The sequence below is a fragment of the Pan paniscus genome, chromosome 1, assembly GCF_029289425.2.
Source record: "Pan paniscus chromosome 1, NHGRI_mPanPan1-v2.0_pri, whole genome shotgun sequence".
Lineage (NCBI taxonomy): Eukaryota > Metazoa > Chordata > Mammalia > Primates > Hominidae > Pan > Pan paniscus.
In genome coordinates, this window is record NC_073249.2 from 205631409 (window position 1) to 205651151 (window position 19743).

At 44.7% G+C, this 19743-nt stretch overlaps 1 long non-coding RNA gene and 1 other non-coding gene across 2 annotated transcripts; both read left to right on the plus strand.

The window, feature by feature from the left end:
- The first annotated feature begins 4660 nt into the window (after positions 1 to 4660).
- Positions 4661 to 19544, plus strand: LOC129393676 (uncharacterized). The gene is made up of 3 exons (XR_008620716.2): positions 4661 to 6190; positions 16502 to 16646; positions 18218 to 19544. It is a non-coding gene; the product is annotated as an uncharacterized LOC129393676 (long non-coding RNA).
- On the plus strand, positions 6309 to 6472 carry LOC117978864 (U1 spliceosomal RNA). The gene has a single exon (XR_004669530.1). It is a non-coding gene; the product is annotated as a U1 spliceosomal RNA (small nuclear RNA).
- Positions 19545 to 19743: the final 199 nt, after the last annotated feature.

Here is a 19743-nt window from a genome sequence, read left to right on the forward strand (position 1 = left end):
TTACTTTACACCTGTTATAAACCTTACAATCCATCTCTATTACTTTTGTTTCAAGAGTCAGATGTGTTTTTGTTTGTTTGTTTTTGTTTTTTTTGTTGTTGGTGGTGGTGGTGTTTTTAAGACGAGTCTTACTCTATCGGACAGGCTGGAGGGCAGTGGCACAGTCTTGGCTTACCGCAACCTCTGCTTTCCGGATTCGAGTCATTCTTCTGACTCAGACTCCTGAGTAGCAGAGATTACAGGCTTGGGCCACCACATCTGACTAATTTTTGAATTTTTCGTAGAGAGGAAGGTTCACCATATTGGCCAGGCTGGTCTCGAACTCCTGACCTCAAGTGATCCGCCTTCCTCGGCCTCCCAAAGTGCCGGGATTCCAGGCGTGAGCCATCGTGCCCGGCTAAACAGTCAGATGTTAAAATTACATATTTGCCTTTGTAGATGTCATTTCTAGTGTCTTTTTTTTTTTTTTTCATCCAGATTTTCATCCCGTGTCAGTTTCCTTCTGCCTGGAGGACTCCTTTAACTTGTCTATTAGGTGTCTTAAACTTGCACTATCATTCACTGATGCTCTGTTCATTAAAGAAAAAAAAAAATTGTTGGCCGGGTGCGGTGGCTCACGTCTGTAATCCCAGCAATTTGGGAGGCCGAGGCGGGTGGATCAGGAGGTCAGGAGATCCAGACCATCCTGGCTAACACAGTGAAACCCCGTCTCTACTAAGAATACAAAAAATTAGCTGGCTGTGGTTGTGGGCGCCTGTAGTCCCAGCTACTCAGGAGGCTGAGGTGGGAGAATGGTGTGAACCCAGGAGTCGGAGCTTGGAACATGTCAAAAGGCATTCTTAGCCTTAAAAGAAAAGCCAGGGACATCCCTTGCCTCAGGACTCTCGGACTTAGAAAAACCTTTCACCCTCTATGTGGATGAATAACAAGGGACAGCTTTGGATTTTCTAACTCAAAGACTGAGGAATGACTTTGGACCAGTGGCTTATTTCTCTAAACAGCTAGACCAGGTGGCAGCTGGGTGACCAGGAAGCTTGAGATCTGTGGCTACCATCACTCTATTGTTAGAAGAAACCACTAAGTTTACCTTGGGACAACAATTAGATGCCATACCACCCCACCCCCACCCCCTGCCACCCCATGAAGTACAGTACAGAGGGTCCTAGAGGCAAAAGTACACCAATGGCTAACAGGGGGCCAGTTACTTAAATATCAGACCCTTCTGCTTGACACCCCAGATGTTACCCTGAAAGTATGCTGATTTTTAAACCCTGCTACTCTGTTGCTGCACCTCACGTCTCAAGAAACAGATCCCCAATTCATTGACTGCTGTGTGGAAACCACGGAAGAGCTCTACTCTAGAAGGCCCAACCTTGAAGACAAGCTCTTGTCTAACCCAAATGTTGAGTGGTTTAGAGATGGAAATAGCTATATTCATGAGGGAGTAAGAAAGGAAGCTTAGCCAACAAGAAGTCATTGAGGCCAAGGGTTTACCTTCTCAGACTTCTGCTCCAAAAGCAGAATTAGCTGCTCTAATTAGGGCCTTCCAACCATGAAAAGACTTAAGCTGGGCACGGTGGCTCACCCCTGTAATCCCAGCACTTTGGGAGGCCAAGGTGGGTGGATCACCTGAGGTTGGGAGTTCGAGACCGGCCTAGCCAACATGGCGAAACCCCGTCTCTACTAAAAATACAAAAATTAGCCGGGTGTGGTGGGGGGCGCCTGTAATCCTAGCTACTTGGGAGGCTGGGACATGAGAATCCCCGAGTTTGCAGTGAGCTGAGATTGCAGTGAGCTGAGATCGTGCCACTGCACTCCAGCCTGGGCGACACAGCAAGACTCCGTTTCAAAAAAAGAAGAAGAAAACCAAAACCCTCAAGAGTCAATGTGTTGACTGACGACTCTAAATGTGGGTTCCTGGTGCTCCATGCTCATGCAGCCATAGGGAAGGAAAGGGGACTATCAAAAGCCAAGGGATGCCCCATACAACTTTACTCAGATCTTGGAACTTTTAGATGCTGTCCAACTCCAAAAGAAATAACAATTACTCACTGCAGGGGACACCAGAAGGGAGACACTTTTATTATTAGAGGAAATTCCCTGGTGGAAAGAGCAGCTAAGGCCACAGCTAAGGAAACCCTGGTATTTCAAGCTGCTGCGCTACTACCAGGTACTGCATCCGTGCCAGTGACATCATACTATACTCCTAAGGAAATTAAAGGGACTGAGTAAAAGGCTTCCAGGGAGACCCTCTGGATGGTTGCTAGAAAAGAACAAACTCTATTCCTGAGGCTGACAGATGGGAAATAATTAAACATTTTCATGATTCCTCACATTTGGGACGGGATTTTCCATTCAAATTAGTTTCCTAAATATTCTTGGGGAAGGGACTGTTCTAAACTATCAAAAGGGTTACCACTCAGGAAGCCACCCCATACCCCGATCCCTGCTTAAACCTGTACAACACCAAGGAACATACCATGGTGAAGACTGGCAGACAGACTTAACAGAGATGCCACCTTACAGGGAACTACAAGATTTGCTAGTATTTATAGACACTTTCAACAGGTGGATAGAAGCTTTCCCCACAAGGACAGGAAAAGTACTGGAAGTGTCTAAATTCTTAAAGAAATCATTCCAAGATTTGGATTACCAAAAGGTTTGCAAGGTGACAACTGACCTCACTTCACAGCTAAGGTGACCCAGTGAGGTCATGCCTCAGCCTTAGGCATTACCTATCTTCATTCCTCATGGAGATCTCAGTCTTCAAATAACATAGAAAGCCAATGGCGACATTAGCAAAACTCTTTCAGTTTGGGGGCTTGCCTGCCCTGCGTCACTATCATTGTTTCCTTGAGTTTCCCAGGAATGTACATGTGTGAGACTGCCGCCCTGCTTATAGATCTGTTTCCCTGCAAGGAAACAGGAATATGTTGCTGTGGCTTCCAGAGTTGGAGATACATGTAGTTGCACCACTGAGGGCTAACATTTAATTTTGGAATCAAGTGATGCATTCAGACTGGTTGCTATCATTCTGTGGTATATATTTAGTGAACACATTCATGATTGAGTTTCCTGCTTTTAGCTGGAGCAAGAAAGTTTTATAATTGTGATTTGTATGAAACAATCATAGGCAAGGGAATGGATGTAAAATAAACTTTATTGTCAGAGGTTTCTAAAGGCTCATCCTTCAAGGAAAATGGACATATGCTGAAGAGCTGATAAACTGTCTACAGCAGTGTTATTCTAACCTAATCTTGATTCCAAGTTCTTGCCATTTTCCTCCAGCTGCTGTTGACTCCAGTTATATATAGGATGGGGGAAAGGGGATTATCTATGAATGTAGGCATCACTTTCTCTTGGGCAGTTATCACATTGGCAGACTGAAGGGATGTGATTTCTACAATCAAACTATCCATTTGGAGTACAAATCTGGAGTGGCTGTAAAATTCGGTTCTCAGAGATGAACTTGCAGATTCGGACTTTCAATTGTTCTGTTGTTTTAGTTTTTCTCATCAACTGGGGAACTGTTTGTGACTAAGCTTTGTTAAAAGTAGAGAAGAGCTTTTCATAGTTCCAACATTAGTTGTTACCTGAAAGAAACAAAAACACACACACAGACAATTAAACAGTAATCTTTGGTGAGGTCTTGCTGATACCTGAGGCTGGAGTGAGAGCTGAGTGGTGATACAGCTCATGTGAGTGATCCAGATTGCGCACTCCTTATGAGACTGTAACTGATGCCTGATGACCTGAGGTGGAACAGTTTCATCTGGAAAACATCCACCACCCCCTTCCATGGAAAAATTGTCTTCCATGAAACCAGTCCCTGGTGACAAAAAGGTTGAGGACAGCCAAAAAGGCTGCTTTAAATGATAACCTTCCCCAAAACTAAATTACCCCTGTAAAATGAATGAAAGGCCACCAAGTTAGAAGGATGAAAGGGGCCTGATTTCTGCTAAGATGTATGCCTTGTTAAATAATTACCAGCCATTATTCACAAGTCACAAGATTGGGAGCTTCCCCAATTACTGCTGTGAAGAACATCACTATTGTAGAACCTAAGATTGGCCTCTTGAGATGTCTTTTCAGGCTTTTGCATTTCTGACTGCTGGAAGGCACCATCTGGCCCAAAAATCAACCAGTCCCTTAGCCCCCACCCAGAAGCTGACTCCGTGCAGGAGGGCCATTTTCCATGCCCCTGTGATTTCATCCCCAACGATCAGCACCGCGCAAGCCCTAGCCCCCTCCCCAACAAACTATCTTTGAAAAACCCCTTACCTCCAAGCCTTCAGTGAGATTGGTTTGAGTAATAACTCTGTCTCCCACATGTCGTGGCTGGCCTGTGTCAATGAAACTCTTTCCTGCAGTGCCATGGTCTCCATGAATTGAGTTTTTGTGTACATTGGGCAGGAAGAACCCATCAGGCGGTTACATCTGCAGGATGGTGCCAGTTCTTTCCACAAAGGCTGGTCAGATACCCAGAAAGCATTTCTCCACTACTACCTGGACAATGTGTCTCCCTGTCAATCTCCAGGGAATGGGGCCTGGATCAAGTATTTAGTATTCAGCAGTTACTACACTGTCACCTAATCCCTCATTTTCAATATTTTGCCATGCCTTCCAGTGGCCTAACTGGCCACCATGCCACAGAATCTTTACTTTATCGTCTCCAAGGAGAACTCTCCACTCGATGTTTTGTGATTTGAGCAATGGAATAGAATCTGATACTGGTGGGCTGGGGGAGGTCCCTGGACACTGGTGGGATCTCGACCCCAGCCGTGGTGTCCAGGCTGTTGACACCATCGCGAGAACAAAGTCAAAGATGAGTCAGCAAATAGTGAAAGAAGAGCTTTATTTCAAAGCAAAAAGTACACACTCAAGAAAGGGGAGCTCGGGCATACCCAAGAGAGAATAATGGGTTCTGGGGTTTCATCTTGATGGGTTTCTTTAACCAAGAATTGGAATATTCACGAAAATTCCTGGGTAAAGGTGGAGATTTCTTGGAACTGTGGTGCCATTTTTACATCAAACACTGGTCTCAGAACTGTCATGGCACTGGCGGGTGTGTGATTTAGTATGTTAATGAGCATATAATGAGGGCCTAGGTAAAACCTCCATCAAATCCAGCACCACGTTGGGTCCACTCAGCCTTAGCCAGCTTGGTCCACACCCTGGTTTTTCAGCGTCTTAACAGCCCACAGCCTCAAGTCATGTAAATCTGCTGCCTAGAATTTGTTATCCTGTGACCACCCTGTAGTATTCCTGTCTGAAATCTACTTGTAAATATTCAAATGGTCTTTCACTTGGGCATTCCAACTTTGCTTACTTCACAGTGTTTCCTGCGTAATATATAAGAAAAGATGATCCAGACAATTGTTAAACATCTCAAATAAGATGTAGCCCAGGTATTTGTGTCAAATTTGGATTATTTTGGTTTCGTCTTTGCAGAATATAAAAAACTAACATGAGGTAAGCACTAAGGTGTGGAGATGGCTGTGCAAGAGATGACAAAGTCCGGCACCACGCTTGAGAGTGTCCAATCATCTCTTCTGGGACAGCATATTTTTCTACAATACAGATTTTTGAAAAAAAAACAACAACATCAAAAAAAAAAACCTACAAGATTCATGAAACTGGACAACTGTCTTTATAACATTACCAGTGATAAAACCAGTAAGGAAGACTGGTTTGCAGTCATCTGAGCAGCCTCTTTACTCTCATAAATATGGTTTCTCTCTGATATTAAACGGCTTCCAATTGCAAGCGGAATGCTGCATCACAAGGATAAGGATGTGAAGAGAACCGGTTTCTTTTGTAATCCGAAACATTCTAGTCTGCGAATTAAAAGCCATTATTTGAAGAAGGATGCCCCGGCCCCATCTGGCCACCGAAAGGTTGCTCCTTAACACAGGGTAAGGACCAGCTTCTTTGGGAGAGAACAGACGCAGGGGCGGGAGAGAAAAAGGGAGAGGCAGACGTCACTTCCCCTTGGCGGCTCTGGCAGCAGATTGGTCGGTTGAGTGGCAGAAAGGCAGACGGGGACTGGGCAAGGCACTGTCGGTGACATCACGGATAGGGCGACTTCTATGTAGATGAGGCAGCGCAGAGGCTGCTGCTTCGCCACTTGCTGCTTCGCCACGAAGGAGTTCCCGTGCCCTGGGAGCGGATTCAGGACCGCTGATCGGAAGTGAGAATCCCAGCTGTGTGTCAGGGCTGGAAAGGGCTCGGGAGTGCGCGGGGCAAGTGACCGTGTGTGTAAAGAGTGAGGCGTATGAGGCTGTGTCGGGGCAGAGGCAGAAAATGTCATACTTACCTGGCAGGGGAGATACCATGATCACGAAGGTGGTTTTCCCAGGGCGAGGCTTATCCATTGCACTCCGGATGTGCTGACCCCTGCGATTTCCCCAAATGTGGGAAACTCGACTGCATAATTTGTGGTAGTGGGGGACTGCGTTCGCGCTTTCCCCTGACTTTCTGAAGTTTCAAAAATAGACTTGTGCGTCAAGGCTCACATATTTTTTTGAATTGGTTTGTGTTTCGGTTGGTGTTTTAGGTGTTAATCGTATAGTGGAGAGCTGTCGCGTGCTCGCCACAGGAGAAAAAGCGAGCATCAGCCGCATCGGCTTTGTAACACAAGTTAACTATCGTGAAGTCCGCTCAGCTCCTCCCTTTCTACCCTGGCTGCTTTTGGCAGGGATTGGTCCGTGGTCTCCAGTCTCTTGGGTTCTCTTCTCACCCTGTGTGAAAATCTTCGTGTTTTTCCCTACCCCCCAGTCACCTCTTACACAGCCTCTGCTTCGAAGCGTAGCCCCCACAGGAGTTTGTAGGATTTCTGTGCTAGCGGGGAGTGTGTTCTCACCTCATAGAGCCAGGTAGAAACTACGCAGATGGGCGCTGTTCTCTGGGAAGAAAGCAGGGCCTTTGGGGCTCTCAGTGTCCCCGTTGGGTTGTAGACATAACACGCTTACTTTGCGTAGGGGAACGGCTCTGCCGGCCCCCAGGTGCCCTCGCGCATATTCATGGAGGCCCGCAGGTCAGAACCGCAGTCTCACCTGTCTTGGCGGAAATGCCCTGCGATCCTCCCGGAGATAGAAGGCGGGAAGTTTTATGAGGAGCCGGTCCCGTTTCCCTACTATCTCCTGCCGTTTATATATCTAGTCTTTCTTCAGACTTTAAGCGACTGCTTCATGTTTGATGTCTCACTCCCACATCCTACATCCACTGCCAGGCAACTTTCTAGATAGCACCCTGACCCATCCTTCCCACCCCCAAGAAGCCCTTTCCTATTTCTGGGGCCAGTGTCCTCCCCAGTCCCTCTTTCTTCAGGCCCTCGCTTATCACCTTCATGGACAGAAAATACTTAGCTCTCTCTCAACCTGAGGTTTACACCTGACACGCGTCAGTGCCCTGGCAAATTCCTTAATACCCCTTCTCAAATAGCACTGTAAATCATCTCTTTTTAACTCCCAGAACTATCTAATGGGTTTTGTCCCTGCACTACATGAATACTAGTATTCCACTACAGAGGAAAACCCCAGGCCTAGCGATGGCGGTTCTGGGCATTGTGCCAGCCTCTCCCAGGGTATGTTTTCTGACCTCACCTACTTTTGATCAACTGAGGTCAGGAGTTCAAGACCAGCCTGACCAACATGGCAAAACTCCGTCTCTACTAAAAACACATACACACGCACAATAATAATAATAATAATAATAATAATAATAATAATAATAACTGCCGGGCGCAGTGGTGTGTGTCTGTAATCCCAACTACTCGGGAGGCTGAGGCAGGAGAATCGCTTGAACCGGGGAGGTGGAGGTTACAGTGAGCCGAGATGGCGCCATTGCACCCCAGCCTGGGCAACAGAGTAAGACTCTGTCTCAAAAAAAGAAAAGAAATTAGTGCATCTGAGACATATTATTGGAGACAGTAGAATCCTGCGTCCAACAGGCACTTGGTGCAGATCTGAACCCATTGAGCTATTGGCTCATGTTCCCTATGTTCTATTAAGTATCATGAGCAGAAATTGAGCTCTTTGGCTTTTACCCACTGAGTATGGCTATAGGACAGGTCTCTCTCTCTCTCTCTCTCTCTCTCTCTTTCTCTCTCATTCTTTGCATCATTATTTTTTGCCATCAGTGTGGGTTTTTGGTTTTGAGGTTATGAAGTGAATTTCTGGGGACAATCTCTGTTGGGTCGTGTTGACAAGGATCCAGTCCCTGTTTGGTGATACATGACAGCTAATCTGGTCTGTGAGTCTTCTTTATTGTCTATTTATTGTCCTGAGAATAATGGTATTTCCTGATATTTGAGACTGCAGCAATGATAAGTTGTTCCGATCTTGTCTTTCCAATGTTTGGTAAAAATTTTATAGGCCCAATTGTTGTCAATATCTGCAAGAGTGGCATCTCTATTACAAGAGTGATCTTACTACTCAATGTCCCCCCTCCCACCCAACTTCGTTTCCTAGGGGCTCTTGGCTTTAACGAATTTACTGTATCTAAAAGACATCTTAGTACAAGAAGAAAACTAAATCTGTAGCATGTAAGGAGCAGTTTTATTTGATTGGTATATTCAGGTTTCTAGCCAGCTGAAAAATTCAAATACGTGCCCTTTAAGGATTAAGTTTAAACCACACTACAAAAAGAGAACAGATTTATATGATCACATATAAGCAATGGAATCAGCAATATGAGTACTTTTCACAACTATACAAATCAAATTTAATAATCTCCAGAACATTAAGGAAGTTCAGCCCTTAATGGAAATGAATGAAAAGAAATTATTCACCCGCTGTTACATGCCCTGGAAAGAGAATGTCCTGCCGGACTCAAAAGAGTATCACAATATTACTGAGATTTTCAGCAATGAAGGCCCTCCAAGGATCTAATGATGTTCATATTTTCAGTTTATTTCCTTCACTGATAAACATTGTTAATAGATACCATTGCCTCTGTTTTCACTTTAAGTGATGTTACTTAGCACAATTCGTTTCTTTAGAATGCACCCTAGTTTGGTGGAAGGAATTTTCCTGCTTTATAAATATAGGATATTTTCTCATGAAACAAATTGGCATACTCTTTCAGTGAAGTGAATAGACAAATTAGATCTCTACAATTGTAAAGGAGTCACTGCCCCAATTATCTTAGGAACAATAATAATCACTTATATAAAATTAAAATAAGAAAATTAAGCCAGGTATGGTGGCTCATAGCTACAGTCCCAGCACTTTAAGAGTTGGAGACCAGCCTGGGCAACATAGTGAAACCCCCGTCTCTACAAATTTTTAAGTATTAGCTAATTTTTTAAAGTTGGCCGGGCATGATAATGCATGACTGTAATCTCAGGCTGCAGTGAGCTATGATTGTGCCACTGCCCTCCAGCCTGGGTGACAGAGTGAGACTCCCAACTCAAAAAAAAAAAAAAAAAAAAAGAAAAAGAAAGAAAATTAAGAATTTGTTGAAAATTGTTTTACTACAATGCTAGGCTGCATGTCTTGCACCTGTACTCCCAGCAACTCAACAGGCTGAGGCGGAAGGATTGCTTTAGGCCAGCAGTTGGAGACCAGCCTGGGGAACAGGGCAAGACCTCATCTCTAAAAAAATACAAGGCAAGCTGAGCCAGGAGGATTGCCTGAGCCCAGAAGTTCCAAGTTGGTCAGCTATGATTGCCCCGCTGCACTCTAGCCTGGATAACAGAGCAAGACCCTGTGCCTTATTTTTAAATTTATGTTATTTTTTTACTACTTATGCTTATTTATCTATTTATTTATTTTTGAGACAGAGTCTTGCTCTGTAGCCCAGGCTAGAGTGCAGTGGTGCCATCTCAGCTCACTGCAAGCTCTGCCTCCCAGGTTGAAGCTATTTCCCTGCCTCAGCCTCCAGAGTAGCTGGGATTACAGGCGCACGGCAGCACGCCCAGCTAATTTTTATATGTTTAGTAGAGACAGGGTTTCATCATGTTTGCCAGGCTAGTCTCAAACTCCTGACCTCAAGTGATGCACCTGTCTCGGCCTCCCAAAGTGCTGGGATTACAGGTGTGAGCCACCTCGCCCAGGCTCCTTATGCTCGAAATGTGAGGTTTCATTAGGGAAAAATTTTCTTGTTGAATTTCTAACATGAAAAAATGATAGATTTAGCTGTAGATTAAATTAATGGTCCTGGTAGTTTGGTACAATAAAATAAATGAAATGAAATTGATAGCAGAGAGGAATCTTTGATGCTTTTGAACAATTTAAATAATGTAATATTTATTATATAAAGACATGAAAAAGTTCATTACATTATTATTTTATTTATTTATTTATTTATTTATTTATTTATTTATTTTGAGATGTAGTCTCACTCTGTCGCCTAAGCTAGAGTGCAGTGGTGCAATCTCGGCTCACTGCAACCTCTGCTTCCCAGGTTCAAGCAATTCTCCTGTCTCAGCCTCCTGAGTAGCTGGGATTACAGGCGCACACCACCACACCTGGCTAATTTTTGTATTTTTAGTAGACACGGGGTTTCACCATGTTGGTCAGGCTGGTCTTGAACTCCTGACCTCATGATCCTCCTGCTATGGCTTCCCAAAGTGCTGGGGTTACAGGCATGAGCCACTGCACCTGGCCCATTACATTATTTTTTAAAAATCAGTGTGACTCTTTTGACAAATTAGAATGGTTTAATAATCTTGGTTAGGCTGGGCATGGTGGCTCATGCCTGTAGTCCCAGCACTTTGGGAGCCCGAGGTCAGGAGTTTGAGACCAGCCTGGCCAACATGGTGAAACCCTGTCTCTACTAAAAATACAAAAATTAGCCGGGCATGGTGGGGGGCTCCTGTAATCCCAGCTACTCAGAAGGCTGAGGCAGGAGAATTGCTTGAACTCAGGAGGCAGAGGTCGCAGTGAGCCAAGATCACGCCATTGCCCTCCAGCCTGGGGGGGCAACAGAGTGAGACTCTGTCTCAAAAAACTAATAAATAAATAAAAATAAAGTATAAAAAATTAAAATTATGTGTTCAAATACATTAAATATATGGCAATGAAAAGGAGGCCTAGCATGACTGTCTGCATTTTGCTCCTAACCCTTCCTACCCTGTGGTGACATCTTCCAGGCTAACTGCTTTTTCTTATTTCTGCACATAGGCCAAGCTATCTATGGGAGGGATTTAGCTTACAGTTTAACTTTAAAGCACAGATGATAATAATCCCTTCCCCAAACTAACTCCTGAGAAGATAGAGAGGTTGTATATACAAGTAACAGTGTTATGCTGAAGATTTATAAAAGCAGTGTGACCTGACAAAGGATGAAGAATTTTCACCATCCCCTTGGGCTCTCACTGCAGCCCATGTCTGTCATTGTCAGACCTCTTCACCTCAAGCGCCTCCTTCTTCCTCCCTTCCCTAACGTACAAGGAGCCTGAAAATCATATTAATTTAAGATGGTTCTTTAGGATATTAGTTCACCATCTGTTCAGTTTGGTGGCTCTCTGGAATAAAGTCACCTTCCCTGCCCCTACACCTCAACCCTCGACTTATTGGCTGTCATGCAGCAAGCAGTGAGTGCAGTAAGTGGAGATCACACCACTGCACTCCAGTCTGGGTGACCCTGTCTCAAAAAAAAAAAAAAAAAAGAGAGAGAGAGAGAAATTTGGTTTTCGAACCAGACAAATTAAATAGGAGACTTAATTGCAATGAGACCTAGAAATGTCTAAATTTCTAAAATTTCTAAAAGAACTGAGAAAATTGCCTCCATTGAGGAAGTAAGCTGAAGGAGGTAGACTGTCATGTTTTCTGATTTGAGAAATATTGAGGAGGCTTTGTCTCTTTCACTTCCAACTGCTCCTTCTCCTCCTGCCCCTGCACCTGCATAGTCTTTCTTACCTGAGCCTTCCTGTCCTGCCTTGCCTCTTCTTCCATCACCATCACCTAAGGAAAGTCCCCAGGGATCTGGTGCCTTCCCTGAAACTTCTGTTCTGACAGCCCCTTTCAAGGTAAAACCCAAACCCACAGGAAGAGGGGAGCCTACCGTTGTGTATACCACTTCACCAAAACGTGAATTAAGAATATTATAAAGGACTTCCCTGATCTAAACTTAAATACATTTCACTCTTCTGTTTCTAAAGCAGGCTCCAAGATCCTGTAGGCTTTGGCAGAAAATTTGACTTAACTGTTGAAACCTTTGAGCCCAAATATTCTGATCTTTATCAATTATTTCACATGCTGGTGAAGAAGGGAAGGCCACTAACTGGTTGCAAAAGGTAAATTGGAAGGATTTTCAAAAAGGGACTGAAGCAGAACATGAAAGGTTCACATTTTCACCAAATATCTCCAAGTTGCCATTCCCCAGGTCCTTCCTAAAAATATAGATTGGAGGATAATTCAGCATTGTACTAAAAAGCCAGACAAATCTGTCTTTGCTTAACTAAAATGGTTTGAGAGCCAGGTGTGGTAGTTCATGCCTGTAATCCCAGCACTTTGGGAGGCTGAGGCGGGTGAATCACTTGAGGTCAGGAGTTCAAGACCAGCCTGCCAACATGGTGAAACCCTGTCTCCACTAAAAATACAAAAATTAGCCAGGTGGCTACTCAGGAGGCTGAAGCAAAAGAATTGCTTGAACCCAGGAAGTGGAGGTTGCAGTGAGATGAGATCCTGCCACTGCAATACAGCCTGGGAGACAGAGCGAGACTCTGTCTCACAAAGAAAAAAATAAAAAGAAAAAAGAAAAATAGAAAAAAAAACCAGCAGGGTAGTAGAAATATAATGCACACAAGAATGATAATCATGAAGACAATCTGATTCTAGAAGAGTAAGGGAACCTATTCCATTAGAGAGCCAACTGAAAACATCAAATCCCAGTTCACACCCCAGGGTGTGGGGTCACGTGCCTGTAGTCCCAGCTACTCGGGAGGATTAGTAAGGAGGTTTGCTTGAATTCATGAGGTCAAGGCAGGAGTAAACCCTGATCATGCCACTGCACTCCAGCCTGGGTGACAGTGAGACCTTGTCTCAAAAACAAACAAACAAAAACCCCCAAACCAAACAACAACAAATTGCCACCTCACTCTGAAATGACAGTGGCAAACATCACTTTGCTATTGGCAAATTAAAAGAAAAACACTCCCTCTTACTATCAACCTGGCTCTTTCTTTAACATGTCTGACCCATGGTTTAAAATGCCCAAAAGCTGATGTACTCAAATTATAATACACTTACCTATTCTGCACCAGCATTTATTTTTGTCTGGAGGAGATCACCATCCATGGTCCTGTAAATGTCTAACAGCATGGAATGATGAAGGGCAGTGTCTTTTAGGATATTTGGTTATATCTATATATATGGTTCTGAAGAAACCCAACATTGGGCGAGTTCCCTCAAACTTTTCACTAGGCATGACCATTGCTCTATTTTAGATAGAGATTCTGTGGGGCAAAACCTGAGAATTATCTGCCTGGCTATCAAGAAGATAGCTCCTTGCATTTTTTGGGGGAGAACACTTTTGCTTCAAGGGAGTGTTTCCTCCCAGGATTAGAAATCTTTCTGTAACCTCAGGAAACATTGCTGATGAAAACCAGGCATGGTGTGCTGCACAACTTGTAGTAATAAGGCAGAAGTTAAAAGGAAAAGACAAGTTTTCCTGTACTTGGCTGACTCCAAGACCTGCCATAGATAGAGCCCTAGCAGATCCTCGGTAACACGATCTGAAAAGTCAGAGCCCCGAGGAATGAATTCCGGAGACTCTCTCAACACAGTCAGCCCCTAGCAAAGATAAGAGAAAAAAACAACAAATGCCTTTACTACCTTCTCTTTCCCCCTTTCCATTTCTAATTATTCAAGTTTTGTTAAGTTCCCGATTTCCCTTCAGTGCAGCTGCAAGGTCACCAGCTATACTTGCATTGCAAGACCTGTGACAGTTTGATTAGCTGCCTTTCTTCTGCTTCTATAAGCCCTCTTGCCTGCCCCCGAGTTTCATGCCATCAAATTCCCGCCGCGCCATTCAAACTAGCCAACCCCCTTTCAGAAGTGTGTATAAAGTCAAGCCCTGTCTTTGTTCGGGGCTCAGCCTTTGGATTTTAATCTGCTGGGCCTCAGTGCAGTCAATAAATCCTCCTGTTCCACCCATTGGTCTCTCTGTTCTCCTGATTCCCACAACAGCAGTGGGGGACTGCGTTCGCACTTTCCCTTGCTCTTTCATGGTATGAATAATGGACAGCATTTTTTTTTTCGCCTATAGTCGCAGGCTCGGTCTCAGTGATTGTATGCTGTGGTCAGCTGTTTTTGTTTTTGTGAGACCTTGTTTTCTTGTTTACTGTCCTGGGACAGATGTCTGTCGTCACTTGTTTCCTCGGGAGGCAAATTTCAGTCTCTGTGGGGGAGGTCTCCCATGTTAGCTGTGGTGGTACTTGGCAGGCAGAACTCAGGGATCTAGGCTTCCGTGCTTTGTAGATTGCTCAATGGTCCCCAAGGCCTAGTGGCTTTTAACACCACTTGAAAACCTTAGTGTTTTTCCACTGTCCCAAGAGTCACCTCTTACACAGCCTCTTTTTTTGTTTGTTTGACTTATTCTCTGAGAGACAGTGTCACTGTATCTGGTGGCATCTTGGTTGAATCGATCCTCCCACCTCAGCCTCTGAAGTAGCAGAGGCACGAGTCACCGCAGCCGGCTAATTTCTGTTCTTGTTTTTGTTGTTGTGGTGGCTGTTTTGTTTTTTTAAGAGTTGAAGTTTCTCCATGTTGCCCAGGCGACGTGCTCCCGGTGAAGGAGGCCGCCTGCCTGGGAGCGGGCTGGAGCCACGTCCCAGGGCTGGGGGCGCTGGGGGCACTGTGGGTGCCGCACCCACCGCTGCCCGGCACCGGAGGCCAAGAGAGCGTTCCCGACGGGCTCCGCAGATGCCCCGCCGCGTCCTGCTGCCCATCCTGCCCGGGTTGTCGCGGGCCGGGGGCACGACAAGAGGCCAGGGCCTGCCCGGACGCAGCGGCCTGCAGGGCGCAGCTGTCCCTCCACCAGCCGGGGTCCCCTCGCTCAGCCCATGAGACAAATAAATGAATAAATAAATAAATAAATAAATAAATAAATAAATAAAAGATGGAGTCTTGCTCTGTCGCCCAGGGTGGAGTGCAGTGGTGCGATCTCGGCTCACTTCAACCTCTGCCTCCCAGGTTCAAGTGATTCTCCTGCCTCAGCCTCCTGAGTAACTGGGATTACAGGTGCATGCCACCACACCCGGCTAATTTTTCGATTTTTAGTAGAGACGGGATTTCATCACGTTGGCCAGGCTGGTCTCGAACCCCTGACTTCAAGTGATCCACCCGCCTTGACCTCCCAAAGTGCTGGGATTACAGGCATGAGCCACTGCACCCAGCCAGAAGTGGGCATTAATAGGCAGGCGCCGTATAGGGCAACATCTGTGTGCACCTCTTACAAATCTTAATGCTGTGTATATGAGGGGGTTCCTTCGTGTCCCCCTGGGGATGTTTGAGGTTGCCTGTATGTGTTATGTGTGTGCATATTTTTAAGCTCAGATATGCATAGGCGGATTGACACCTCTGTTTGAATGTATTCCCATGAGCTCATGCCATTAATTCACCATCACAAGAAATATTTACTGAGCGTGAGCCATGCCATTTCACAGCCACCATTATAGTACTAAGATACAATGAGGAACAAAAAATCCAGGCTTTCTGAGCTCACACTGGGGTGGGGGCATGGTGGGAAGACACAGGCATCAATGTAATAAACAGAAACCACGACAGGGCTAAGTGTTCTGGAGGAGAGGCACATGGTGTACTGAGGCCCCTGAGGTAGACCCCAGGTGCACCTTTGAGCTTTGCTTGCATGGTTTGGGTTTGTGGGCTCACCTGCATGTGTCCATGCATGCCCCATCTGCGTGCCCGTGCATGGCTGCATCACCCCATGCACATGTGCACTGCCCCTGGGCTTGCCCACATGTGCTGCTCCCCAGGGTGCCAGGCTATCAGCCTACAAGGCATTGTGGGTCTGGGCCCAGCCTGCCACCCCCTACAGAGACCTGAGCCTGCCTTCCCAGGAGGCCCAGGACTCTCACCCAGGGCCCTTCTCTGCAGCTGGAGCAGGCTCTGTGGCTGGAATCTGGTGAGCTGGAGACGCAAGAGCCCAGGGGGCTGGTACCCCAGAGCGTGGAGTTGCGGAGGCAGCTGCAGGAGGAGCAGGCCTCCTAGTGGCGCAAGCTGCAGGCCTACCTGGAGGGCCAGCAGCGGCAGGCCCAGCTTGTGCAGCGGCTGCAGGGCAAGGTCAGGGCCACCCATTCCTGCTCTTTCCCTCCCACGTGTTCACTTTGCCCTGCCCCCACCCCTGGGGCTCACCATCAGCTCCCAATCCCCAGATTCTCCAGTACAAGAAGAGGTTCTCAGAGCTGGAGCAGCTTTTGGAGAGATCCGGAGAGCTGGAGCAGCAGCAGCTGAGGATGGGTGCCAGGGTGGAGCAGAGGCAGGCCCTGCCCTCCACCTGCCCAGCCTGATGCTTTAACCTCTCTGACACCCAGGACACAGAGCACAGCCAAGACCTGGAGAGTGCCCTCATCTGGCTGGAGGAGGAGCAGCAGGGAGGGCCAGGGCTGGCAGCATGGCCCCCTGGGCGAGTGCCTACTGATCCCCTGTGCCCCATTCAGGAGTGCCAGCCTGGCCCAGGTGAATGCCATGCTCTGAGAAAAGCTGGACCAGGCAGGTTTGGCCAACCAGGCTCTGAGTGAGGAGATACGAAAGGTGACCAGTGACTGGGCTCGCAGCTGCAAGGAGCTGGAGCGGTGGGAGGCGGCATGGAGGCGCGAGGAGGAGGTGGGCATGGGGGTGCAGGGAGGCCAGCAATATAAGAGGAAGATAATGCACAATTATGCTAGTGAGACTCTCTTTTCCAATAATGTTTGCACTTCTCAATACTACATTTAAAAAGGAAATAGTAGCACTTGAACAGTTAAGTAAGAAGATGAACAAAATTGAACAGAGGAAAAATAACTGTCTGAAGACATGTTGAAAATACATTTAAAGACAGTCTGTCTGAGACAGGAGCTGAGCTGGCCAATCCATCTTTTAAATAATTGAACATCATTCAGGTGTCAAGTATTTGACCTGGAGCCTGGAAGGGGAGGAGAGAGTCCAAAAAAAAGTCAAAATATAAAGAAAAAAAATTAAAGAATTTGTCCCACAAATCAGGCAACCAAGGTCTAAACTTATACCCTCTGCCTGGGTAAATTGTTGTTGCTTCTTTCTGTGACTCTTAAAAGATGTACAATATACCTCATTTAATGACTTTGATTTATTCATGAAAACTCTATCCCCATGGGAAAAGCTGTTAAATGAAAAAATATTTCTTTTAAGTAGAAAAATTATGAAAGGATTCCTTCCAACCCTCCATACCCAAAATATCTCAAATGAATTATATAGCTATCAATTATCTATATATATCAAAATATACCAATTAAAAATATCAGTTAAACAATACATCAATTGAACTATGAAAGCAAGCTTATTTAAGTAGCAAAGAATAACGTGAAGGTTAGTAAGTATAGCTTATACTTAAAATACAATGAATTGAAAGCTCATGGCACTTCATAGAGTAGGAAGAAGAAACTTAATAGAAAGTGGTAGTTGGGGGAGAAGGACTGCAAGGGAGTTATTTGGAAAATGCATTTTTTATTTCTGCATCATTTTGTTCACAAATTATTCTTAATCTTTTGTGAATTTGTGGATTTCTTGAACTCAAACCAGACTTAAAAATACAGTTATAGCACAGAAAAAAATCTTTAATGGCAAAATAAAAGCTAAGCAAGAGAGCCTTTCAAAACACATGAAAATAGCACACACATACAAAAAAAAAAAGAATAAAGAGATGTACAAGTGACACCTCCTCAACCTTCTCACTTGGTGTACATACGCACAGTAAATTATTTTGGGCTCAGCCAAGCATGGGAGCAATTCAAATAGATCCATATGATATTCTCTGATTAGAAACTCTTGTGGAGTAAGTTGGTGAGTGTATCTTTGCCTAAAACAGTCATGTCAAAATATAGCTTCCTATAGCATATTTATTTAGTATCATTTTGGTGAAAAAGTGCTTATACAGAATAGAAAAGAGTTGTCCAAAACTAAGTGGTTGAACTTTCCAGAGCCATTACCTGCAGAATTGTTATGTAAGTCTGTTCCATACTCATAAAGGAATACTCAGCTGACCCAGCTGATTTTCTCGTGTTTTTTCCTTCAAGGGCTAGTAGAAGTCTATATGTTGTGGTGGAAAACAACCTCAGCCCTATAGTCCAACATTTGCCTATCAAAACTTGTCCTATGATTTACAAAACTAGAACCTCACTGGTAAGTCACATTCCTAGAGTCTCCCCCATCCCTAACCCCAGTCACGGAAAATAAATCAAATCATTGTCACTCTTTCTTAACAAAGAGTGTACATTTAAAACTTGAGTAAAATTACAGGTACCGTCTGGGGCCCTCAAGGGGGAACTTGAAGTCTCAATACCACAGTTGTCCAATCAGAGGATCCAAGATGAATATACTCAAGGACTTTATGCTTGGCATCCTCTGGAGACAGTACATAACCACCAGCTTGGTTTAACTGGAGATTCATTTGGGTTAGGAGAAATTATGTAGGCAATGTACTTAGTCAATGGAGGCCTTGTGCCTGAAGACTTACAAGAATCTGAATTCGTATGTTACTTTTCCTTTAATGGAGTGGAATTCCAAATGAAAATAATCAAACAGCATGTGCATAAACATTAGATATAATACCCACATTTACAAAGCCTTTATAGATATGCAAGTGTTACTGCGTCTGTCCCTAGCTTCTGTACAGAATTTAATGGGTAGCTGTTACTATTTTATTGTTGTATAAAAATGAGGAAACTGATAAGTTGTCTAAAGGTGCACAATCAAAACACATCAAAGCCATTGTGAAATACAGGTCTCCGGATTTCAAAAACAGATCTTCTGCTTATAAATTCAGTCTTTTTCATACTGCCATAAACTCCAGAATGGCAAAACAAAGTTACTATCAGAAAAGCTTCTTTTAGCTGGGCGTGGTGGCTCATGCCCGTAATCGCAGCACATTGGGAGGCCAAGACAAGCAGATTCCTTGAGGTCGGGAGTTCGAGACCAGCCTGGCCAACATGGTGATCTCTACTAAAAATACAAAAATTAGCTGGGCATGGTGGCGGGCACCTGTAATTCCAGCTACTTGGGAGGCTGAGGCAGTAGAATCGCTTGAGCTGGGGAGGCTGAGATGGCTTAGTGATCCGAGATGGCGCCACTGCACTACAGCCTGGGTGACAGAGTGAGCCGACATCACGCCACTGCACTCCAGCCTGGGTGACAGAGTGAGACTCCATCTCAAAAGAAAAAAGAAAGCTTATTTTTTCCTCTAATCACCATAATATTTAATATTACGTGATGGAAATAGAAATAATTTACTTAGCAAATCCTTTCTAGTTCAAATAATTTGTATACAGGCTGTGCAAACATAATAATGAGAGATTCTTTTTAGTCATCTTGCTTTATATCACTAATTACACTATTATTTAATGATATTTTAAAGAAAAATGTGTTTATTTTCAAGTAGAAAAGTCATATATGTCCACCAAGGAAAGCTGTAACAAATGTAAAATACATAAAAAAGATAACAGCTAAATTTCTAAAGCATTCAAAAAAAGACAAATAGAAGGGTGTCAGATTAGGAAAGTATGTCTTGTAAGGTGTAACGGACAGACTGATGAGCTTAGAGATG